The 26,218-nt window shown below is 44.3% G+C and overlaps 1 pseudogene; it reads right to left on the bottom strand.

Annotated features, from left to right (window-relative positions):
- Positions 1–4,249: 4,249 nt before the first annotated feature.
- Positions 4,250–4,957, bottom strand: LOC130476932 (cyanocobalamin reductase / alkylcobalamin dealkylase-like; annotated as a pseudogene).
- Positions 4,958–26,218: the final 21,261 nt, after the last annotated feature.

Below are 26,218 nucleotides of genomic sequence, written 5' to 3'. Positions count from 1 at the left end.
GATTGCAAGCCAGTTTGATTCTCCCTTAAGTGGCAGAGAAAGTCGGCGTATAAAAACTAACTCCTCCTCCTCCTCCTCCTCCTCCTCCTCTTCTTCTTCTTCTTCTTCTTCTTCTTCTTCTTCTTCTTCTTCTTCTTCTTCTTCTTCTGCATCATCACTGAGTCCTTTTATGCAGGGACATTTCCCCGTGGTCACCCCCACCGACTAATTCAGAGCTTCCTTTAGATTACGAGTGCCTTCTCTGGCTGTCAGAGGTTGCCATGCTTTCCCCATGCATTTTGCTTTCCCCGTGCACTTTTCCAGATGCTGATTTAGCCAGAATCTGGAAAATGTGGGTAAAATGCACGGTGAGACCAAGTGTACTCTGTGACTATACTCTGGAGACATCATTTACTAATGTGCAGGTGGCAAGGGCCACCCTCTCTGTACATTGCACCAAAAGAAAGTGCAACCAAATTGGTAATTGTGCACTGACTGCTGTATAGGGTTAAGTCTTAGATGTTATTGATTTATTCATTTTCTTCATTTATACCCCACCTTTCTCCCCATAAAGGTAAAGGTGTAAAGGTGCAAGCACCGTATCATTCCTGACCCATGGAGTGATGTCGCATCCCAACATTTACTAGGCAGACTATGTTTACGGGGTGGTTTGCCAGTGCCTTCCCCAGTTGTCTACACTTTACCCCCAGCAAGCTGGGTACTCATTTTACTGACCTCGGAAGGGTGGAAGGTTGAGTCAACCTTGTGCCAGCTACCTGAAACCGACTTCTGTTGGGATCGAACTCAGGTCCTGAGCAGAGCTTTTGAATGCAGTACTGCATCTTACCACTCTGCGCCACAGGGCTCCTTTTCTCACCATAGGGGACCTCAAAGTGGCTTACATCATTCTCCTCACCTCCATTTTATCCCCATGACAACCCTCTGAGGTAGGGTAGGCTGAGAGTGTATGACTGGCCCAAGGTCACCCAGTGAGGTTCCATGGCAAACTAGGGATTTGACCCTGGGTCTCTCAGATCCAACGTCTGACACTATAACCACTACACCATGCTGGCCAATGATATGAAATGTATTTTAATACCACATATTACAATGATAAAAGATGTTTTAAATTCCCATAAGAAGAACCAAGCACTCTTCCAATCTCTCTTGGTCCTCAGTGCTTCCTTTCTGCCCCCAAGTGTATCTGGCTTCAATGAGGGCTGACAGCTTTTCTCTGTCATGTCTCCAACACTATGGCATAATCTTCCAGATAAAGCCTAGATCAGGGGTGTCGAACTAATTTGTTATGGCCAAATATGACCTAAATGTCACTCATTTGGGTCGGGCCATGTGTACCAGCCCAGATTGGGACAGGAGGGGGGGTTACCTGCCTTGGCTGGCCCGCGAGCCAGATATGGCCCCTGGGCTGTATGTTTGACACCCCTGGCATAGAGTAGTCTACAAGCTACATGCTTGGCTTAAAAAAAAAAAAAAAAACCCTCTAGATCATATTTTGCTTCTGCTAATTTTAGCCAGGATATTGGATAGCTGCTTCAAACTATCTTGGAGAAGTGGGATACACATTTTTAAATAAACAAGTAATGGCATCAGCCAAGAAAGTTGAGAGTGCCCACTGCCTGCCCACTACAGATAGACTTTACTCCCAGGAGAGGACAATTTAAGGGCATAGCAAGGGGGTGTCATAGGGAAGATGATGATCTGTAAGATCATGCAGCTGCAGTCATCTTGTTTGTGGGCTTCCTAGAGGCCCCTGGTTGGCCACTGTGTGACCAACTGCTGGACTTGATGGGCCTTGGTCTGATCCAGCATGGCTTTTCTTCTATTCTTCTGTTCTTCTGTTCTATAATACCCTGAGACCACATAGAATATGCTGCTGTTCAATGTACATAAACATTTTGAGCTGAGCCTGGACTGCAAATTAAATGTTCAATAACAATTTAGCAGAGGTGGCTCTAATTCCCTGACAACCCCTTCATGCTCATCTTTTTCACACTGCTAGGTTTCTCCCTCTATGGCTTTTTTCATCAATGTTTTTCCTGATGAGGGTTTCTTCCTACAGGGATCCTAGCCAATAGACAGGATGACATCACAGCACTAGGAGGGTAATCCAATTTGGGTAGCAGACAATGTCAGAGAGCAACAAAGTCAGCTGAGAGCTAAGGCAATAATCAATCCCATGGGTGTTCGCAACCAATCCCAGTATGAATTGCCTTCAGTCTGTATGGATGACTACTTTATTCCTTTTTGGACATCATCTATGAAAGAATGCTCAAACATAGAGTGGTTTTCATGAATATTTTTGGCAGAGCTGAAAGATGCCTCCATGTTCAATGGTTTTCCCTTAAATTAAGTGTCCTTCTGCCAAGAAAGTCAATGGCCTTTGTCCCATTAAATTTCATTACTGGGACAATAATAAAAACATCACCCCATTTTCAAGAAGTCCGTTCCCTAGGTGTAGGAACAAGAAAGGCAGAGGTTTGTAGGTTTGATCATGGAATTAACAGCAGAAATGGAGTGAGATTAGGAGGAGAGATTGAGTATCAATTTCAAGAAATCCACACAGAAGAATGAAAGAAGGGAGAGTTTCCCATGATGCATTGGGAAGAGAATGGAAACAGTAAGTAACAGGACTGAAATAGGAGAAAGGGAAGTGAAAGGGAGGAAGTCATAGAAGTTCCGAGAAATAGGGATCGCTTGTGAAAGTATTTAGCACTTGAAGTACTGGTAGGATTGCCAGCTTCGGGTTGGGAAAAACCTCGAGATTTTGGGGGTGGAGCCCATGGAGGATGGGTTTTGACTGGAAGTCATGGGTCATCTGATTTAGGAACTTTGCCATAAATTCAGCTATGCTCATTGTGCAGTTCAACCTTTACCTTCAATTCTTCTATTGCTATTCATATTACTCTGACTCACCTGCAATAACTATCACAATGCCTCAATGCAAACAAGAACGACCTGAACCTGCTTAAGTCTATAGCAACAATGTAATAGCATAGTAATGTAATAGCATAGTAAGTATATTTAGCCAGCATTTATTATTTTCTTTGACAGCATGCCTTAAGAATTCTGTAAACCTGTGTTTTAACTAATTTGAACTTTTTATTCTTTAATAAAGTCTTTACATTTTAAAGGTGGTTTTGAATTTACTGACCTGACTCGGTTACTTTACAAACAAGGCTGGGTCTCAGGAGAGAGCGGCCAGTCTTGACACCAGATTAATTAATCTCAGTCACCTGGAGATCGGTTGTAATCCCAGAAGATCTCCAACCACCACCTGGAGTTTGGCAACCCTAAGAACTGGGAAGACCCAGACAAGATAATAACTTATCAGTCAGATACAATAGAAACCTTGCCATGCCTCTTTTCAAGGATGTTAAAAAGGTAACGGTAAAGGTCCCCTGTGCAAGCACCAGGTCACTCCTGACCCATGGGGTGACGTCACAGCCCGACGTTTTCTAGGCAGACTTTTGTTTTACTGGGTGGTTTGCCAGTGCTTTCCCCAGTCATCTTCTGTTTACCCCCAGCAGCAAGCTGGGTACTCATTTTACCGACTCGGAAGGATGGAAGGCTGAGTCAACCTTGAGCCAGCGACCTGAAACCAACTTCCGTTGGGATTGAATTCAGGTCGTGAGCAGAGCTTGGACTGCAGTACTGGAGCTTACCACTCTGTGCCTCGGGGCTCTTTCAAGGATGTTAACCTAGCCAAATTCTATACAGAACGATACACCCACCATAAAAATTATAGTTTTACATACTCATTTGTTTGAGAGTTTTGTGAGCCTTTTGATTTAATATTCTGGAATCCCTTGTTACGGAGCTCTCAAATCCTGGGTATGCCTCCAGCTGGGATGCTGTTATTTCCCCACAGAAACCATTAACTGTGGTTCACAATCCTGTGCCCTAGGCAGAGCAGTCAGTTTAATGACCCCAATGACCATGACCCAGGGAGGGGCATGTCTCTTGTCCAGGAGATGACATGGTTTATTTCTTGGACTGGGCAAAAGCAACTGCAAGCTAAAATGACATAGCGGCTAGTGTGCACGTCCAAAGCTGTGTGGCAAGGTGTTATGCTTGAGACAAACTTTGCTAGGGCCATGGAAGCATTCTGATCAAGAGGAGTAAATAGATCTTTAACAAAAAGAGGGATGTATATAATTGTACTCAAACCGCAAACAAATTAACTACATTGCGAAACTTGATTAATATCGCCTTATGCTTATATCATTTACTGAACCATCAACCATTATACCTAGAAAATAAGTAGCCCCAGCAGTTTTAATCGTTCTGCTGGAGAAGACGCGAAGTACATTTTCTGCTCCTCCGAGTACTTCTCGTTCACTTCAATAATGTCCTGGTATCTCAGTCTCAGCGGTGGAAATTGAACTTACCCAGTGCTATTTTCTCTTCTCACATAATCGTTCTCAAACAGTTGACAGGGGGATGCTGCTGCAAGAAGGACACTTCAACATCTGGGGAAGCAGGAGGGCCTGGATGGTGAACCGCCCTCCATAACAGGGATGAATACAGACACCATAGAACTTCTTCTCTCCCCGGGGATCTTGCTCCTCTGATAGCAGTATGCAGCACCAGCTACATGCGCTGCTGTCTGGGCCAAGAACCTGGCTTCCGATTGGGCAGCATCTCATAATCATACACGATATCGACCTTCTGGGCAGCAAGGCTCTCCCTAACCAATGAAAGGTGATGGAAAATGCACTGACCCACAGGATTATGAATCTTTTCCAGCAGCTGATTCTTCAGGAAAGGTTTGAAGGCTTTGTCAAATGTGGTAGGGATGCTGAGTACCACAAATGCCTGTGTGTTATCCAAGTATGGCAAATGGAAAGCTGAAGGAAGCATTGTGCCATCCTACCTTGAAAGGATGAACCTTCAATCTCAGATCATGCTCCAAGTTACCACGAGTCCTCTTCTCCAGATGCGCCACACACTTCTCCATGGCATTTAGGCTCTGAACCCCATGGGTCGTCAATCTCTGCCAGTCTTTTAGGGTACCATTCCTAAAAGCCAGTGTGGTATAGTGGTTAAGGGCAGTGGTTTGGAGCGGTGGAGTCTGATCTGGAGAACCGGGTTTGATTCCCCACTCCACCACATGAGCGGCGGAGGCTAATCTGGTGAATTGGATTTGTTTCCCCACTCCTCCACATGAAGCCAGCTGGATGACCTTGGGCTAGTCACACTCTCGCAGCCCCACCTACTTCACAGGGTGTCTGTTGTGGGGAGGGGAAGGTGATTGTAAGCTGGTTTGATTCTTCCTTAAGTGGTAGAGAAAGTCGGTATATAAAAACCAGCTCTTCTTCTTCCCAGGATGAAAAGTATGGGAGAATTCTGATTGTAGTGTTAGATCACTGGTTGTTATCTACCCTGGAGCATAGGATTTTGGTCGCCAGGCAGCTACTGCCCTCTGGCAATTGATTGCAGAACAATACACATTGGCTGAAAAGGAAGTAGTTCATCAGGGCAACCACTGATGCTACTGCCTATCTGCAGGCAAAGCAGGAACTTACAGATGTAAACAGTCTCTAAGGAATCAGGATATTCTGACAAGGAGAAAGTGGAAACAGACTGTGATTGACAGGAGAAGAGGAGAAAACAAAAACGATGCAGCTGATGCAGGGGGGGCAAGATGGGAGAAAAAATGTATAAATAACCACATTAGACAGATCCGCAGGGAACTGATACACATGGGACAGTAACCACGCTGTAAGGTGAATGTAGAACGTGACTCATAGTGAAATCCTAAGCAGAGTCACACTCGTCTGGGCCCACTGATTTCAATGGATTTAGATGGGTGTAACTCTGCTTTGGTTTGCGCTGTCGATCCAACATCCATGATGATGCATTTGGTTTGTAGTGCTGACTTTTGAAAAGAAAATAGGGCAGCAACTGGGCATTTAGTGGAAGTAAAAAGCCTTATTGGTTTATGTTGTAGGGATTGGACTACAACCATAACAGATCTAGCTTGAATTTCTCAGAGACACCAATGATACCTTGGCTGCTTTGCTAGTTAATATGTGCTCAAAACAGCATCTAATATTTAAAAAGCCATATGACAAGAATTAAAATCTGAGCACTCTACATAAGAATAAAATGATAATAAATAGCAACAACACTCACAGCCTTGCCATAAAGTTGCTGAAGAAGAAAATGTCACTAAAAACTAGTTAAATGCTAAAAAGAAGCCATGTTTCAGCAAACCATATTTAAAAGGTCATCAGTGGACTGCAGATATAAGGACACAGGAAAAGCCTTTTTGTACAGGCCTTCAGAAGGGGGATTAGAACCAAATGGACTAGGGTACTTGAGGGGGCGGGCATCAAATTTGTGTTACATGTCAGTGCATTCAGCGGAGTCTTCCGTTCTCATATGGGAATGGTTACATGCAGTTAGAATAAAGCCCATTCAAGGTCATTTAGATGTCTTAGCTCAACCAATCGGGCAAATTTTCCAAATTCAGCACTTCACCACAAACAGTTGGAAAGCAAAATTTTGCATTTGCAGTCTTGAAGATGATTGTGAACACACACACACACACACACAAATATTCCAGGGCTTTTGACTGTTGGCATTCTTTGGTTGTACTGGTTTTGAAAGGCTTCAAGTCTCGGTGTGATGTTGTTGAAGGCCGAAATGGCGATGTGAACAATATCATTAAAGAAAGGTTTCAAGTAAGAAGTGACATAAGATATCAACTATCCAGTGCTTTTCAAACCAAATTACCCCTGCATGCTATTCATCAAATATTATGAGAGCAACAATCCCACTACATGTCAGCTATAAAATAATGTCTATTATGACATAGTGGCACCTACTAGCTAATGTATTTGTGGTCTTCCTATACCAGTGATGGTGAACCTTTTAGAGACCGAGTGCCCAAACTGCAACCCAAAACCCACTTATTTATCGCCAAGTGCCAATACGGCAATTTAACCTGAATACTGAGGTTTTAGTTTAGAAAAAACAACTCATACATTCACACATATTTTGCGTTAAAAGAAAAACACAATAACAGAGCTTTCAATGATACAAACAACTTTTATTGAAAGGTAAAAGTTTGCATTTGGCATGCATCTCTCCAGGACTCGTCCTCTGCTCAGCCACCGGACATTATTGTACATGTAAACAATTATACTGTGCCTGAACCTCCTCAAGAAGTACTTGAAACTGTCGACAATTCAGAGCACAAGCCATGATGTAATTCACCATTTTTGTGACATCTTTGAGGACATCATCAAATTTTTTGAACAATTAATGTGATTTTTGCTGTTGTGTGCATGCTGCTAATTTGTCTACCCTTGGCTCATACTTTGTAAGTTTGAGAGAAACACATGCAGCACTCAGGTCATCTGTTAGCCTGTTTCTGGTGTCAGATTTGATATAATTCAAAGCTGGAAACAGCTGCTCACAAGCATAAGTTGATCCAAACAAAGTAAGGAAAGCAATCCCAAGTGCTTTCAATGACTTAAAATTATTTGGCAGAGAATTCCACACTTTAAGGATTTCATTTTCAGAACTAACTGTGCTGTCCTTTAGCATCCCTTCTATCTTCTTTTTCCAGATAGAGCTTTCTTGAAATTCTATTAGCTCCATTTCCAAATTTTCTAAATCTAACCAGTGTAGGCAGGAAAGATCAAGTTCTTCAAATTTGACTTTATCTGGAGAAGTAAGAAAACACAGGGTTGTCTCCATCTTAAAGAACTGTAAAAATCTGTTATTAAAATTCACCTTTGGAGCTGCTACGATGCTAGAAAATTCCTTGTAGATTTCCTGATGGCTTGTAGGATTGTCTGCAAATGTTGTAGAATTTTCTAAATGCTTTTTTAGACGGGCGGGGGCCCAGACAAACTGAAGACGGGCGGGGGCCCGGCAGCTCAGCTGAGGGGGGGCGTGGCAAGGTGCTCGGCCACAGCCTCCTGGTCCAAACTGAAGATTGGCGGGCACCCTGACAAACAGCTGAGCTCCTTGGAAAGTATTCTTAGTATGACAGGGTCCAATTATTGCCTCCCATCCCCAATCAAAGCTGAAAGGAAGAAAGTAGATTCCTTTGAAATGTGGTGTTGGAGGAAAGTGTTACGGATACCATGGACTGCCAAAAAAACAAATCAGTGGGTTATAGATCAAATCAAGCCTGAACTGACTCTATAAGCTAAAATGAGGCTGTTGTACTTTGGTCACATTATGAGAAGAGAAGAGTCACTGGAAAAGATAGTCATGTTAGGAAAAGTTGAAGGCAGCAGGAAAAGAGGAAGACCCAACAAGAGATGGATGGACTCTATAAAGAAAGCCACGGCCCTCAGTTTGCAAGATCTGAGCAAGGCTGTTAAGGATAAGATGTTTTGGAGGGCATTGATTCATAGGGTCACCATGAGTCAGAAGTGACTTGACGTCACTTAACACAGAGACACACAAATCCCCAATCAATGCAAAAGTTCGCTGCAGTGTTAGCCGAATTGCTCTTTAAATGGGGAAATTAGTGAGCAAGTGGCAAATTACAATATTTATTTATATAGTGGTATCACAACCTATGTATACCAAAGCCAGTATTCTGTGACCTTTAGAATAACGACAGAGACAATGGAATCTGAATTAAGAGAGTTTATGTTTTTCAAGCATTCAAATGGTGCAACACAAACATACAGAGAATCTAAGAATTCAAAAGGTATTAGAGTAAGGACAGATGCCAATGTGGCAGGAGATCGTTGGTGGGGTGATACTTCACCTTTCTTATAGAGGAGTTGTCCCAAGTTCCAGTAGACTAAGATAGAAGAAAATATAGAGAAGGCGAGGGCAAGGGGTTCCCATGGGCTCGACCAGCAAGGCAGGAGGGAGCGTGGTCAGGCTGCGCAAAAACCTGAACTAACAGAGTAATGGCAAAGATGCCAGGGAAAGACCTAAGGTAACGTTATGGCTGTGGCCGACCCCAGATATACTGTTTCTCTGGGGGCGGGGTGACTGGATTACCCCTTCGAGGTTCCCAGGTGACAAAAGGTGACAAAAGATTTAATGTCCGGCTACCGGGGTGTGGAGATTGGAATTTGGAAATCTATTCTAATTCCAGTGGCTTGTGCAACCCGGGAGGAACCGGGAGCTTCTTGCTGATGGGCTTAATGATCCTAATCAAAAGGCATGATCATACTAAGGTCCAGAGATTGCGATTTCACATAGCTGGAAGAACAAGTCATCGTTATCTTAATGTCTCTGAATGGCTTAGCTTAAGCAGTTTGATGTTGCAAGGGGGGAGATGCAGATGCAGGCTACGTGCTTATGCGCTTTCTCTGACATGGCTTCTGTTGGAACAGAGGTGACCAGGAACATGGCGTCTCTCAGGCTCTCTGGAGGTTGCTCTGGCCTCGGTCTCTCAGCTGCCGGCTGCTCAGAACATACGGGAGCGGTCGTGTCAGTTTCGCTGGCATGCTTGCTAGCCTTCCTTGTAGCGTTAAGGGCAGGCGTGCGGCTGGAACAGGGCACACACGTAGACTGTTTGTGGGTGCCATGACCATTCCGAGAGATAGGCGACCCGTTTGCTTACAGCAGGCAAGCACAGAAGTCTTAATTGAGGGCATCGAATTTGGGTTCGGGAGAGCGGGGTAGAAATGTAAATAAATAAATATGAGCTAGCTGATGGCTCTGAGGTTGCAACATGTTGTCCCAAGGTCCTGAAAATGAGTCTGAAAACCTGAGTCTTGGGGTCAAATCCTGAGACTTGATAACATCACGGCATTGTACATTTTCTTTTCCCAAACCTGATTTCCCATCATTGTCTAGCCCTCGTTGGAGGGTGATAGGAAAGCATACAACATTACCAGTGTGGTGTAGTGGTTAAGAGCAGTCGTTTGGAGCAGTGGACTGTAATCTGGAGAACTGGGTTTGATTTCCCCACTCCTCCACATGAGCGGCAGATGCTAATCTGGTGAACTGGGTTGGTTTCCCTACTCCTACACATGAAACCAGCTGGGTGACCTTGGGCTAGTCACAGCTCTCTTAGAGTTCTCTCATCCCCACCTACCTCACAGGGTGTCTTTTGTGGGGAGGGGAAGGGAAGGTGATTGTAAGCTGGTTTGATTCGTCCTTCAGTGGTAGAGAAAGTCAGCATTAAAACCAACTCTTCTTCTTCTTCTTCTTCTTCTTCTTCTTCTTCTTCTTCTATAACTCAGATATGCTTACATTGTCCTGTATATTACAGAGCCAGAAAAATCTGTATGTACATGGCAGTGGATAGGAGTTCATTGCAACTAGCTATATAAACTGAGGCAGGAAGGTAAGATTTCTGCTACAGAGGCAGGAGGGCAGAGGCCATAAGTAGGGATGTGTAGGATACATATCAGCCCACACTTCCATCTATCTATCTTGAATCTTCTACCAGTTCCTTTTCTAGGGTGTCCACAAGTACTAATATTATGGGAATGAGAAAAGATACTTTCTATCTACTTTTTCTACACCATGTATAACTTTGTAGACCTTTGGGATCCATAGCCCCTTGGTCACCTTCTGCAAGGATCTACTGGAAGTGCTCCCCAAGTTACAGAATACCTGCAGTTTTACTTCCGAGAAGTCTCCTTTAACTAATTGAATACTGAAATGCGCTTTTTGGAAGTGCCAACTTCCAGAAGGGTGGGGGGAACACACTATTGTAAATGATGAATCATGCTGATGAGTAATATGTGGGTAGATGAAATTTTAAGTATCAAGGCATTTCTGTTTAGTATGCCTGAATTAAAAAGGTGGCTGATTAGGAGTCACTGGGGAAAAAATATGTAAAGAATAAAATGAATGCTACCCAGCGCCAGGATATTGGAGACATTTAAAAATGGCAATCAGAGCATTAATTTGGCACAAACCTATGGGAGATGAGGGTGCAAGATTTCTAGCTTGAGCAAAGAGCATAATCTGCCGCTCGCTTATCTTGGTGGGGCCTCCGAAAGTACGTAATGATGGAAATCAGAGCTTATTATAAACTATGCAGCCCTTCAGAGCCAATTGCCAAAGAATATTAGGACAGAAACAGCATGACTGCAAATGCAGTCCAGGTTCCTGGTAGAGTTTTCCACAGACCTGTATTGATGGGAAAAAGAAGTCCTGTCCCTTTAAAAACCACCCACTGCCACACATTTAGGGAGCAATTCTAAGCAGGTCTACTCAGAAGTCAGTCCCATGTCGTTTAATCAGGCTTATTGTCAGGAAGATGTCACATATGACATGAAGCTGCTTTATACTGAATCAGACTCTTGGTCCATCAAAGTCAGTATTGTCTACTCAGACCGACAGCAGCTCTCCAGGGTCTCAGGCAGGGGTCTTTCACATCAACTACTTGCCTAGTCCCTTTAACTGGAGATGCCGGGGATTGAACCTGGGACCTTCTGCATGCCAAACAGATGCTCTACCACTGAGCTATGGCCCTTCCCGTAGAGGCCCTAAAAGAACCTGCTTGTTACTGAAGAAGCCAACTGGTTCTGCACTGTGATATCTCAAAGCCTGCTTCAGTTGGTGCTCCTTGTGGTAAGACACTAAGTTCTGACTTATTGGCACGGATGGACAATTAGCTCCCAGGCGCTATCCAAGGTGCTGATTCTTAGCTTTTAAAGCCCCCAAAGGTCAGCACCCCTGAGAGATTGCCTTCTCCCCTATGGCCCTCTCCAGATACTAAAACCTGTTCTAAATACCTTGCTGCTCTGCATTTCTTCTCACAGAGTTATGAGCTCTAGCATGTGTTTGTAGCTTCCATTGTCAGTGTTTTAGGAATGCTTTAAAGGTTACTGCTGATGGTCATCTGTGTGTGTTTTAATGTTTTTGCTCAGTGGTGCACATTAAACCCCTCGGTGTGTGGAACACAATGTTTTCCTGCATTTCTCTTGGTCCCTGCAGCCCCTTCCAATCCCTGGTTTGCAGGACCTGCATGGAGAGATGGCTACATGAGTTGTGGGGGATGGAGTGAGGAAGGCTAAGGGGGTGGAAGAAGAAGAGGAAGAGGAAGAAGAAGAGTTGGTTTTTATATGCCGGCTTTCTCTACCACTTAAGTAAGAATAAAACCGGCTTACAATCACCTTCTCTTCCCCTCCCCACAACAGATGCTCTGTGAGGTAGGTGGGGCTTGGAGAGCTCTAAGAGAGCTGTGACTAGCCCAAGGTCACCCAGCTGCCTTCGTGTGTAGGAGTGGGGAAACAAATCCAGTTCACCAGATTAGCATCTGCAGCTCATGTGGAGGAGTGGAGAATCAAACCCTGTTCTCCAGATCAGAGTCCACTGCTCCAAACTACCGCTCTTAACCACTACACTTTGGCAAATGGAATTCCACTGAGGAAAGGGGTCAGTTTCATCCCTTCCAGCCACCAACTAGCCCTGCTGTTCCTCCACATGGATCCCGTGACTCCAGGAATGATCATTCCAGAGCTGGAAGGAGGAGGGATGCAGGAAAACTCCATGTGCCTTCTATGCACCGATGTTTGGATACCTGCCACTGTGTTCGAAAATGCTATCTTTCTCGTGGTTATATATATATATATTAATTGATTGCAGTGCATACTGCTCTCAGAGCCTTTTGCCAGAAAATGGTCCTAGCAAACCTGAATAACCAAATAAATAAAGTAAGAATCAGGTCAAGATGAAAGTTTCTCTGATGCTAAGCAAAAAATGAACAACAGGGGGCAGCTCCAGATGCATAGCCCTGTTGATGGCATCTGAGTTCAGAAAAGTCATGCTTCAAAATGAATGTGTATTCTTGAAGATGCTGACCTTGATGTTCAGAAGAGGCCCTCAAGAGCAAAGAACTTCATCTGCCTTCCAGATGGTCTTTGCAAAGTACTTGGTATGGCTCACACACAGAAAAGAAATATCCAGTTAGCTACAGAGAGATCATACCTGCACCAGTTTTTCTTTATGTAGGTCAAATGGGAGTTGTCTTTACAATAAGGCTCACAGACAATATTTGTGTGTGTGTGAATGCTGGTTGTCTCCTTTTTTATTTCTACACTTCATTGTTTGAATGTTGGCAGGCGTTAAATAGGAAAGCTTGTTAGTAGGGATCAGTGAACATTCCCTTTTTCATAGCTTTTTATATGTATTTATATATTTGTCGGCAGCTTTGACTCTGTTTTTTTGCTGTTGGTTTTATAGGTCTGTAATATTGTGCACACATTATATGCCGCTTATGTGGTAGGTGACAGGGATGCTTTCCAAGCATCAGTTACGCAGAGGTCTCACCCCCAAAAAGGGATTTCATTGATTGGTCTCTTTCCAAAGAATTTCCATAGATCACATTACCATCTCACTGGCTCAATGGGGCTTTGACTCTATATAAACAGAGACTCCTGTTTGCTTGCTATGCTGTTCTCTATTTATATATTATTGCACCCACCTGGTTTTGTGAGTTGCCAAATGCCTTCCTGTCCATTCTCTACAAGTGAGAATTTTAATTGCCAATTAGGGCTGTTGGGGGAAAAAAATTCGGTAAAATTCAGCTTGTTTTGATTCATGAAATGCTGAAGTCCGAACTCCCCCGATTCAGATCTGTGGAATTCAGCGCCAAGTTCAGAGTTCAGGGAAAAATTTGGCCGAATAAAGCCATTAAAAACACATTTGCGCCTTTCCACGGCTCCGGGAAGGGGGCATTTTTGGAGGTAGAGATCCCAAAATTTCAGTGTAGCTTGAGGGGACCTTTCTTACAAGAACCTCCAAGTTTTGTAAAGATTGGGTCAGGGGGTCCCGAGATATGGGGCCCGGAAGGGGTCCCCCCAAAATCGCCCACAGGAATAAAGGCATTAAAAACACATTCGCACCTTTCTGTGGCTCTGGGGGGGCATGTTTGGAGGTAGAGGTCCCAAAATTTCAGTGTAGCTTGAGGAGACCATTCTTGCAAGAACCCCCAAGTTTTGTGAAGATTGGGTCAGGGGCCCCCTAGTTATGAGGCCCGGAAGGGGTCCCCCCATCTGCCCATTGGAATAAAGCCATTAAAAGGGATGTACTAAAACAAATGACAAGTCAGCCCATTGGAAGCAATGGGAGAGGCTGCCCAGCCTATTGAAGATAATGGGAGAGGGGAATGTCAGTTGACTTGCATTGACTCCACTGAAATATATTACAGGGGATGTACTAAAACGAATGACAGGCTAGCCCATTCGAAACAACAGGAACGGCTGCACAGCCCATTGGAAACAAAAGGAACCAGCCAGAGAGAGACTCACTGACCCATAGTTAACTCCACATGAAGTTGGCAACCGGTGAAAACAGTAGAAAACACAGTCCTACACAGAGGCAATCAAGCCCACCCCCAGCAGAACAGGTAAACCCACCCCCCTTTGACTTCCCCCCTCACACACACACACACACACACACACACACAAACTCTCTTTCTCTCCCCCCCCCATACACACACACAGGAAATAATTATAGAGAATTATAGAGAAAAGCCCCCAAATGGGTCTTACTGTGGATGTCTTCTTCTCTTCTATCAGGAGCAGGGACTGGGAGTCAGGACTCAGGAGTAATCCAATACGATTCTAGCAGACTCACACACACATACTCTCTGGCACGGGAGGTTTTGTCTTAGATTTACTGCTCTCTAGATACGCATTGCCTGCTCCCATTCATTCCAGTAGGTGGATGGGGGGGGACCCCATAACTCGGGATTAATTGCCTTTTAGTCAGACCTCCGGGCCGGGGTAATGGTATGGCCCAACTGCCGAGGCAACCAGACCCCTAGGCCGGGGTAATGGTACGGCTCAACTGCTGAGGCAACCACCAGACCAGATCCCCGGGCCAGGGTAATTGTACAGCCCAACTAGAATGTGTTTTTAAAGGCTGTAATGGGCAGATGGGTGGGGGGGCTTCTTCCAGGCCCCATAACTCGGGACCCCCTGCCCCAATCATCACCAAAATTGGGGGTTCTTGCAAGAATGGTCACCTCAAGCTATGCTGAAAGTTTGGGGCCTCTACCTCCAAACATGCCCTCCCCCGGAGCCACAGAAAGGTGCGAATGTGTTTTTAATGTCTTTATTTCTGTGGGCGATTTTGGGGGGACCCCTTCCGGGCCCCATATCTCGGGACATCCTGACCCAATCTTTACAAAACCTGGGGGTTCTTGCAAGAAGGGTCCCCTGAAGCTACACTGAAATTTTGGGACATCTACCTCCAAACATGCCCCCCCCCCCAGAGCCGTGGAAAGGTGCGAGTGTGTTTTTAATGCCTTTATGGTTATGCTGCTGATTCGGAGCCCCCGAATTTGCTGAATTTATTCAGCGATCACCCCGAACTCGCTGAATTAGGCTCATTGTTTTCTTGCCTTTTTTGAATTTGGTTCCATCCGAACTAGAAACCACCAAATCGGGGGAAATTTGGCTGTTTTTTTGGTTCAGGACACACCGAATCGACAGCCCTATTGCCAACACAATGCTTTCTCCTGTCTGCATGAAATGAGAAAGGGAGGATCCCTTGGGTGGGGGTAAAATCCCTGAGGATTTCACCCCAACTCAATGCAAACCACTGATGAGCATGTGTTTCAAAAGAAATAAAACCAGATTAATAATGATGTGCCAAGACCAAACCAATTTTTAAAAAATAAATAAATGTAAAACACGTATAGATCCTTGCTTAGCATTTCACCAATCTGGGCGTATGGGTTCCTAACAAGGAACAGATCTGTTTTAACAGTGAGTATCTCCAGGCTCTTTTGATGATCTAGCCTCCCTACCAATAGACATGAAATTTTGAAACTTCCATTTACAGAAAAGTAATTTGATGTGTCTCAGAACTTCAACCCCCCTTCTTGCCTTACCAATCCCCCAAAATAATCAGGGAAAGGGGCTTCTATGAATAAAAGTAGCACTTATTTCCTTCTTACTCTATAAGCCAGGTCTGAAAGCGGCATTGGCACTGACTGGCATAGCTTCCCCCTCCCTGAAAGATGACAGGAGACAGCTCAAGCCCCCTGGGTCATAATGTCCCACTGCTACCATCCCCTAATCGAGCTGACAATTGCTAGCTGCCCCACACAGAAAATTTCCAGGGGGGGGGGAATCAGAGTTCAGTGGACTGAATAAATGTGCGTTGATGAGCTCAATGTTCCCTTTAAGTGAAAAAAGCCTGGACCCACCTTGCTCATATTTATTTATTTACTTACTCCATTTTTCTCCTCATTGGGGACCCAAAGTGGCTTACAGGATTCTCCCCTTCTCCATTTTATTCTCTTCTTCTCCATGGGAGGCAGCATCGCACAGTGGTTAAGAGCCGTGGTTTGGAGCGGTGGACTCTGGAGAACTGGGTTTGATTCCCCACTGCTCCACATGAGTGGTGGACACTAATCTGGTGAACTGGATTAGTTTCCCCACTCCTACACATGAAGCCATCTGGGTGACCTTGAGCTAGTCACAGCTCTCTTAGAGCTCTCTCAGCCCCACCCGCCTCACAGGGTGTCTGTTGTGGTGAGGGGAAAGGAAGGTTATTGTAAGCCGGCTTGATTCTTCCTTAAGTGGTAGAGAAAGTCGGCATATAAAAACCAACTCTCCTCCTCCTCCTCCTCCTCTTCCTCACAACAACCCTGTGTGGTGTGTTAGGCTGAGAGTGTGTGATTGGCCCAAGGCCAATCAGCAAGTTTCTGTAGCAGAGTGGGGGATTCAGACCAGGAATCTCTCAGATCCTAGTGTAACATTCTAACCACTTTACCATGATGGCTCCCTGGACCTTTATTCCATGTTGCTTGCCCTCAGTAAGGGATGCCTGAAATCAAATTTCAATACCTTTATTGGCATACCATCAAGCAGTCGGAATGCCTGAAATCTCTTTGAAGGCTTTCTGCCCTTTCTTCCCGACTCTAACCTGGGTGGCGAGATGTCATCTTCCGATGACACCCTCCATCAAACAGACCTCACTTACATCCAGATCTCTGTAATGCTTCCAGATTAAAATATATGTCTCCGCATGCACTTTTAACCTGAGATGGTCTTTTTGCAGACTCATGGATCTGATTCGCATCACAAGGATGATAAAACATCATTCAATTTTAAGCTTCCAGGACATTCAGTTGCTGATTTAAGAGTAGCATCTTACAAAGGGATTTCAAAGGGAGATTAGAAAGAGAGACTGCTGAATTACAACTAATAATGAAGCTCAAGACTATGCATTCTCCTGGATTGAATAGCAATCTGGGATTCCTGTCTCATTACCAATGCTAATTTCTCCATGCCTACTACCCCTGTACCTATCACACCTAATCCGATCATGCCTGCTAATGTCATTTACTTGCTTTGACATTTACATTGCCATTGTGTTTCTAATTCACTCTTCCCTACTTAAGGATAGATGGAATCACATTCTAGCTGAATCCAAAGAAGTGAGCTGTGGCTCACAAAATCTCATACCCTGCCAGAAATTATGTTAGTTTTTACAGTGCTACTGGACTCTTGCTCTTTTCTACTATCATTCAATTGAACATCAATAACATGTCGGCGCTTGCAGTAAACTAAGATTTGGAGTACAAATTAGAATCAAAGCCTAAAGAGGGCAAGTTAACTGCAGAATTACCAACATGACAGCAAAAGACACAACAACCATATTAGAAAGAATTAGAAACAGTCCAGTTCTTTATGCTTGGTGTATCAGCATTTATCCGGTGTAGGATCGTGTTCACAGTTATGCTGGCTGTGAGCCTCCAAACCAAATATAGCCCATCAGCTGTGGATTGTAGCCAGCTAAGTATCTGACAACTCCTAGTTTTGCAGACTAAAGCAGGCAGCAGAAATAGGAGAGTAATCCTAAACTGACTGGGTTTAGACGGTCCTAACTCTGTTTAGGACTGCACTGTTATTGAACCTCTGGTAAGTGGATATTTTGTTGGCAGACAACATTCAATGAGGGGTGATGAGAACTTTGATGCAGAATTATCGCCAGCTGAACCTACAATACATGGCCGATCACCCCCAGTGGATTACCGTGATGTTACTGCTGGATGTCCAAACATACACCATGCTGAGCGATTGCTGGTTGTGTTCAGGTAGCTGGCTCAAGGTTGACTCAGCCTTCCATCCTTCTGAGGTCAGTAAAATGAATACCCAGTTTGCTGGGGGTAAAATATAGATGACTGGGGAAAGGAATGGCAAACCACCCCATAAGCATAATCTGCCAAGTCAACCTAGGGATGTGACATCACCCCATGGGTCAGTAATGACCCGGTGCTTGCTCAAGGGCCTACCTTTTAAATTGCCTTAGGGTGTCATTGTGAGTAAGCAAAAACTTCCTGGATCTAGAGATGCATGAAACTAATTTGTTTTAATTCTTTCACAGTTTGTGGCCATTATCCCTTCCTGAGTTCTCCTTCCAAAAATCAGTATTTGGATTATTGTTCTATGCTAGTCTTACCTTAATTTTAAACTTTTAAAATATTTGTTTTAGCCATCTGCTTTAAGACTTCTCTCCCTCTCGTCAATTAAAATGCATTCCTCTATGGGAAGCATTAAAAAATACCCCTTTCTATCTCCAAGATTTGTTAATAGGTTGACATTAAGTTCTATTGTTTTGATTTCCCTTGTGATGGCAAACTAGGAGAAGGAATATTAATCTCTCCCCTATAAATCACTGGAGCTTTAAAAAAAAAATCCTTCCTCTCTTTCATATTTGCATATGAAATCTTCCCTCCTTGCCCAGAATGAATGCTTGCATGCTATTTTACTTTTCTTTGTAAAGACATCAGTCCATTACTTTTTAGGCATCAAAGGTATTCAAGCAATCAATACGCCCTGCTTAAACGGATTGACTTTGTTTCAATCAGCATCGATGCTTTTTCACATTGTGACACAAACATACACATCTCCCCTGCTTTTAGTTGAGTAGGGTCACCTCCTACAGACTCCCAGAACCATCAGGGGACTCTCTTTGCATACTTACCAGCCATTAAGGAAATGTCAGCCAACCATTCTGAGCCATTAAACTAACAAAGGAATAGTGAACCCATATTTGTAGCGATGTTGTTACAGACCACAATGGAACACTTGGCAGGAGCCCCAGATGGAAATATACCCTTCGGGGAACGCTAATGAAATCCATAGCTGCAAAAGAAAGAAGTAAAGACAGAGTAGAAGTGGTTTCTTAAAGAACAAACAGAAACAATATACAATGATACAAAGTAGAAATACAAAAGAAACACAATTTACACTCAATACCTTTATTAGTCCCTTTTCTGCTTTTAAGAGAGAGGTGGACTAAAGTTCCCCAAGCAAATTTTTCTTAACTGAAGCGTTTATTTTAATTGGTATCATGATTCTTAGCAGCATCTGGTGGAAAGGGTGTTAAACTGTCAGGTGGGTTCTGCCCTCCTGTCTCTTTTAGAAGGAATCAGACAGAATTATGAACGAAACACATTTTTAGTGGGATTTTGACTAGCAATTTAAACAGGTTTGGCTTTGGTTTCTCTGCACTGCGGTACCAAAGAAGTGTTTTGAGGCTGAAGCATCAGAGTTGGGACTATGAAGAGGCTGTGAAAAACAGCAAAAATAGTGATTTTACCAAACACTTCAGTGCCCCGCTCCTATTTTCATGAGTGGTTCAGCACAGCATCACTCTGCAGTCTCTGCTCTTCAGCAACCTTTTCACACTTCTGTTGTTAAATGGATCAGACCAAAGGCCCATCTAGGCCAGCTTTCTGTTTCCAGCATCAGCTGGTCAAATGCCCCTGGGCAGGTCACAAGCAAGGCATGAAAGAGAGCAAAGGATCTTGAAGCCAATTATCCAAACATGGTTGGATTTTTCCCCCATGGAGGAGTCCAGCATTACAGATGGGAGCAGCAGGTGTAGCTAGATCAGGACTCAAAATATGCATGATATTGACCTTGGCAGAAGGCTGTTTTGACCATGGTTAATCTCCGGAGAAGATGGGCAAGGACCAGCTTCTGTTGCCATAGCAACCAAGTACCCCAGTCAATTACCTAATAAGCTTTACCATGGATTGGTAATAGGCTTCAGCCATTTGACAATTTATGTTCTATTGGTATTTCAAGCTCTCAGTCCATAAAAAGTAGAATGGGGGGGGGGCAATTGTGTGGGAAGAGTGGCATGGGATGATCTGCCAAAGCCAGGGTAGTATAGTGGTTAAGAACAGTGGTTTGGAGCAGTGGACTCTGATCTGGAGAACCAGGTTTGATTCCCCACTCCTCCACATGAGCGGTGGAGGGTAATCTGGTGAACTGGATTTGTTTTCCCGCTCCTCCACATGGCCAGCAGGGTGACCTTGGGCTAGTCACACTCTCTTAGTCCCACCTACCTCCCAAGGTGTCTGTTCTGGGGAGGGGAAGGTGATTGTAAGCCTGTTTGATTCTGCCTTAACTGGTAGAGAAAGTCGGCATATAAAAACCAACTCTTCTTTTTCTTCCCTACCATCTCAACTTCTACAGAGCCAGGGCTCATGAGAAGCAGCAAAGTGATTTAAAATCTGCGCTAGAATTCTAAAATCAGGTCATGCAAACCAGCAAACTTCATTATATGTGCTAATTTTGCATGATTTATTCTCCTTCTGTTTGCAATGGGGAGGAGAAGTGCAGGCCTCTGATGAGGGGAAATCCTGCCCTTCAGGGACTCCCTCCCGTGTCAAGCCTACCTGACAAGGTGTCTGTTGTGGAGAAGGGAAGGGAAAATGATTGGAAGCCGGTTTGATTCTTCCTTAAGTGGAAGAGAAAGTCAGCATATAAAAACCAACTCCTTCTTCATCCCCTGCACCACAGAACATGAGACACGTCCTTCTCTCCCCTTTACTAAAGTGGAAGGAAATCCAGAGATCCAAGCATTGTGGTGGTGGAAGGAGAGCATGGACAGATCGATGCTTACAGGATCCCTATGGTACATTATGTTGTATATACCTTGGAGGGTGTGCTGACAGCCTCAATTGGGGTTGCCAGATAGCAGGTAATGGTGCGCAATGGCCCGCCAATTAAGGGGCCTGCTGCCGCCCCTCAGCTGGCCGGTGGGCAGAAGCAGGCCAGCTGAAGGGGGGGCGATTAACATCACTTCTGGCTTTACCCCAGAAGTGACATTATTATGCTGATCACACACACACACACACACACACACACACACACACACACACACACCACAACGAAGCTCCTGCCAGTGGCGAGGGGGACCTGGCAACCCTAGCCTTGATACCCCATCCACCCATACCGGATTGCCAAATCTGTGATTATCTGAAGCTTTTTTTCTTCTTTTTTATTAAGAGAAAATGAGAATATAATACTAAAAGAAAATGGAAATATAACATTGCTAAAATACTCATAATACAAATTCTTGAAAAGAAACTAAAACTGTGCTGCTGATATAACTAAAATACCCATAACAGTGAACCAAGCAATACTCTATCTATTTATCTAAAATCCACATGATTATTACATCACATAAAATCCACTGATTTACACATTGTAGTGTTTTTCCCATTCTTGAAATTGTTAAATTCCAGCGAGTGTCCAATTCTTCTGTATTTTTGTCATTGTTATAACGTGTGTGTTTGTAAAGTGCCGTCAAGTCGCAGCCGACTTATGGTGACCCCTTTAGGGGTACGTGAAAAACATTGAGTAATGGCAGAAAAAGGCATTTGGAAAGCAGCAACTATATTAATTACAAACATTTTGGTAATATGAGGGGTACAATTTATGGAAATGGGCTGCCAAGGGGTACACAAGTGAAACGGTTTGGCAACTACTGCTCTAGGCTGATCCTGCATTGAGCAGGGGGTTGGACTAGATGGCCTGAATGGCCCCTTCTAACTCTGATTCTATGATTTCCTCTACATGTGTGTATGCGTGTGTGTGTAAAGTGCCGTCAAGTCGCAGCCAAGTTATGGCAACCCCTTTTGGGGTTTTCATGGCAAGAGACTAACAGAGCTGGTTTGCCAGTGCCTTCCTCTGCACAGCAACCTTGGTATTCCTTGGTGGTCTCCCATCCAAATACTAACCAGGGCTGACCCTGCTTAGTTTCTGTGGTCTGACGAGATCAGTTATAATACATCAGCTTAATTAAAGTCTAGGCTTCTTTAACCTTATCAAGCCAATTATTTAAATCAGGGAATTTATTGCCCCATCCACCCCTACTGGATTGCTAAAACTGTGACTATCTGAAGCTTTTCTATGGATCAGCTGTGTGCCTTCTGCCCCATTACTTGTGCTGATCCCCAATCCCTACCTACCCTCATCCCAGCCATTTACCTGAGGACCAGTCCCCATCCCTCAAGAGGGACCTCAGCCTACTCTACCCTATGCCAACCCAAAAACTGGGCAGAGGTGCAGGCATAGAAAAGAAGGGTGCTGGAAGAGAGGGGCAGGCAGTCATGGGAGGGAACCTTATTGCAGGGCAGGCCACACTAAAGGAAGGAATACGTATCTGTTTCTTGATGAAATGTCCCATATGCTGTAAGGGAATGCAAACTGGGGGGGGGGGGGTTACCACACTTTGTATTCCCAGCAATGTATTAAAAGTTTGAAAATGTTGTAAAAAACATCATTTTAAAAGGGGTTTGGGATACCACGGCTTATAAATAGTTGGAAGACGTCTTCACAGATAAAGGGGCCAAACAAAGTGCGAACAGTATTTTTTATAACATTTTCAAACTCTTAATGCATTGCTGGGAATACAAGTGCGGTAACCCCCTGGGAGAGGAAACTGACACCAGCACAAAAACCCCCCACTTCAGTCGAATATAATGCCTGTTTGCAGTTACATGCCGCTGCTATGTCTTGTTCTCCAAAAGCCTTGTGAACATATGAATCTGCCTTACACTGAATCAGGCCATCGGTCAATGTTTAACTTTTCTCCATGGGTAACTGTGTTAGGTCTTTTATGGGGAGGGGCTGTGGCTCAGTGGTAGAGCACCTTCTTGGCATGCAGAAGGTCCCAGGATCAATCCCTGGCATCTCCATTTAAAGGGACTAGGCAAGTAGGTGATGTGAAAGACCTCTGTCTGAGATCCTGGAGAGCCACTGCTGGTCTGAGTAGACAATACTGGTTTTGATGGGCCAAGGGCCTGATTCAGTATAAGGCAGCTTCATGTGTTCATGTGTATGCAGGGAAGTGTCCCCGTGGTCACCCCCGCCGACTGCTTCAGGCCTTCCTTTTTGATTATACATTATAGACAATTTATTGATGTTGGACAGCCATACAATTTTCCGAGTTATTAAGCAAAGACTACTTGACCATGAATGACAAACAATTCTGCCTTCAACTCCTTTATCTTGTTCTTCATCTAAATTGGGTCTTTTTGCCAATTTTGGATTGCTTCGGGGTTACTTCTATTTTCTAAGTGATCCCTCCCTCCGCAGGGCTTTTATGCTAGCTAGATTAAACACCTTCCCATCGGCGGTCCTATTTGGGACATTTAGTGGTACCCTGTTGGAAAGGAGAATTTGATGTTGTGGCCTGAATCAGATAGACTCCATACATCATATTTTATTGGAGTGTACAATGCTAGCGGACCTACGCACTAAATTTTTAATGCCATTAATTCTGGACAGGAATTCTTCCCCTCACTCTCTGCCTAATGAATGGGCACAACCCAGAAACTACAGAAATAGTAGCCATGTTTTTGAAGCAAGCTTTAAAGATAAAAATCAAACAAAAAATACAATAGCTATTAATTCTGTTATTTTAGTTACTCGTTTTTTATGTATACCTCATATTCACTGCATTCCGGCATACCCTGTTTCATCTATGTTTATTGATATAGATTTTGATATTGATGTTTTATCATTTGACTAATTCTGGAAAGCTTTGAATGACCTGTTATGCCAATAAAGGTTTTTTTGAATTTGATTATGCGTGCCTTTTCCACCCGTCAGAGGCTGCCTCGCTCTCCCCACACATTTTGCCCGCATTTTCCAGATTCTGGCTAAAACGACAACTGGAAAACACGGGCAAAACACGCGGGGAGAGCGAGGCGACCTCTGACGGGTGGAAAAGGCATGCATAATCTAAAGGAAGCCCCGAAGCAGTCAGCGGGGGTGACCGCGAGAAAACATCCCTGCAAAAAAGGCCCATGTCTATAAACAGCAGCAGAAAAGAGCAAGAGTCCAGTATCACCTTTTGTTAGTCTTTTCTGTTTGTCTGCTCATCCAGGGGACAAATGGATGCCATTCCAGGCTGAATGGAATGGAGTTTCTCCAGACTTGTCCATCAAAGCTGTCACTCCTTCCAGTGGAGCTGTGTGTAGGGAACTAGAGCAACTGCCCTATGAAGAGCAGTTAAAACATTTAGGGCTGTTTAGCTTGGAAAGAAGGTGGCTAAGGGGAGATATGATAGAGGTCTATAAAATTATGCATGGTTTGGAGAGAGTGGACAGGGAGAAGCTTTTCTCCCTCTCTCATAATACTAGTACGTAGGGTCATCTGCTGAAGCTGGTGGGTGAGATTCAAAACTGATAAAAGGAAGTATTTCTTCACACAACGCATAAGTTAAACGGTGAAATTCCCTGCCCCGGGATGTGGTGATGGCTGCCAACTTGGAAGGCTTTAAGAGAGGAGTGGACATGTTCGTGGAGGATAGGGCTGTCCATGGCCACTAGTCAAAATGAATACTAGTCATGATGCATACCTATTCTCTCCAGTACCAGAGAAGCATGCCAATTACATTAGGTGCTTTGGAACACAGGCAGGATAATGCCGCTGCAGTCGTCCTGCTTGTGGGCTTCCTAGAGGCACCTGGTTGGCCACTGTGTGAACAGATTGCTGGACTTGATGGGCCTTGGTCTGATCCAGCATGGCTTCTGTAATGTTCTTATGTTATGTTCTTCAGTGTAACTGGGACTGAGTTGTCACTTGATGATACTTTTCGGCAGCTCTCCGTTTAAGCTGATTGCTCACCTTGCTTAATAATGAGGCATGCCACCCTGGGAGATCAATTTGGTGTTCCAATTAGAACAGCATTGTGTAGAGGGTTCTTCCGCTCCCTGATATTAATCAAATGCAATTAAAAAATCACTGATGGCCACATGCTTGGCATTTTTGGTATTAGGGAGGGGGGTCGAATGAAACACATTAGTACTCGCATGTTCATTAGCCTCTTTAATAGATGGGTGCTTGTAGGCACATTGGTATCTGACAAACTTCAGAAGGGTCCTGAGATGATGCATAATGAGAAATGAGGAAGGAATGCATAAAAGACCATTCAAGTTATCGCTAGAGCCACTGTGGCCCAGTAGTTAATGGAACTAGTTCATTGGCTATTGGGAAATAATGCGCAATAGCAATGGTTTGCGGTGGGACCCAAGGCAGTTTACATCATTGTTCTCCCAACCTTCATTTATCCTCACAACAACAACCCTGAGAGGTAGGTTAGGCTGAGAGAGAGTGACGGGCCCGAGGTCATCTAGCAAGCTTACATGGCAGAGTGGGGGAGCCGACCTGGCTCTCCCAGAACCTAATCTGACACCTTAACCACTACACCATGCCGGCAAATAGGAAAGCGAGAAGCCCTTTTGCTTGGAGGGCAGCCAGACTAACATTGATGCCAACCTCCAGGTGGTTTCTGGAGATCTCCTGCTATTACAACTGATCCCCAGCCGATAGAGATCTGTTCACCTGGAGAAAATGGCCGCTTTGGCAATTGGACTCTATGGCATTGAAGTCCCTCCCCTCTCCAAACCTCGCCCTCTGCAGGGTCCGCCCACAAAATGTCCAGGTATTTCCCGACCCAGAGCCAGCAACCTTATTGGTGTAGCTTACCTTTGGCCTTGTCCTTGCAGCAAAGGTATGACAAGGGAGGTTACCGTACTTTGTATTCCCAGCGATGTATTAAGAGTTTGAAAATGTTGTAAAAAAACATCGCTTTAAAAGGGTTTTTGGATACCACGGCTTATAAGTGGTTGGAAGACGTCTTCACAGCTAAAGGGGCCAAACAAAGTGTGAACAGTATTTTTTATAACGTTTTCAAACTCTTAATACATCGGTGGGAATACAAGTGCGGTAACCCCCAAGCTTTTGCAGAAATGCTGAAGAATGGGATGGGATGGGCTACCTTTCTAAGCCCAGTGACTTTCCAAGACCTGTGACGCTGCTGCAAGCATTCTTCATTTGCCCTGATACTTGTGCCAGGGGGAGGGCAGAACTGGAAACCTGCCTTAGGCATAGAATTGATGAGCTATACCACTGAAGTCTTCTCCAATTTGATCAAGTTTAAATGTAAAGCAAGAAAGGCATGATAGCAGAAACCATAGAGATAGCTGTGATGATTGATTTAAAAAAAT

The sequence above is a fragment of the Euleptes europaea genome, chromosome 4, assembly GCF_029931775.1.
Source record: "Euleptes europaea isolate rEulEur1 chromosome 4, rEulEur1.hap1, whole genome shotgun sequence".
Lineage (NCBI taxonomy): Eukaryota > Metazoa > Chordata > Lepidosauria > Squamata > Sphaerodactylidae > Euleptes > Euleptes europaea.
This window is presented reverse-complemented; position numbering and strand designations above follow the sequence as displayed.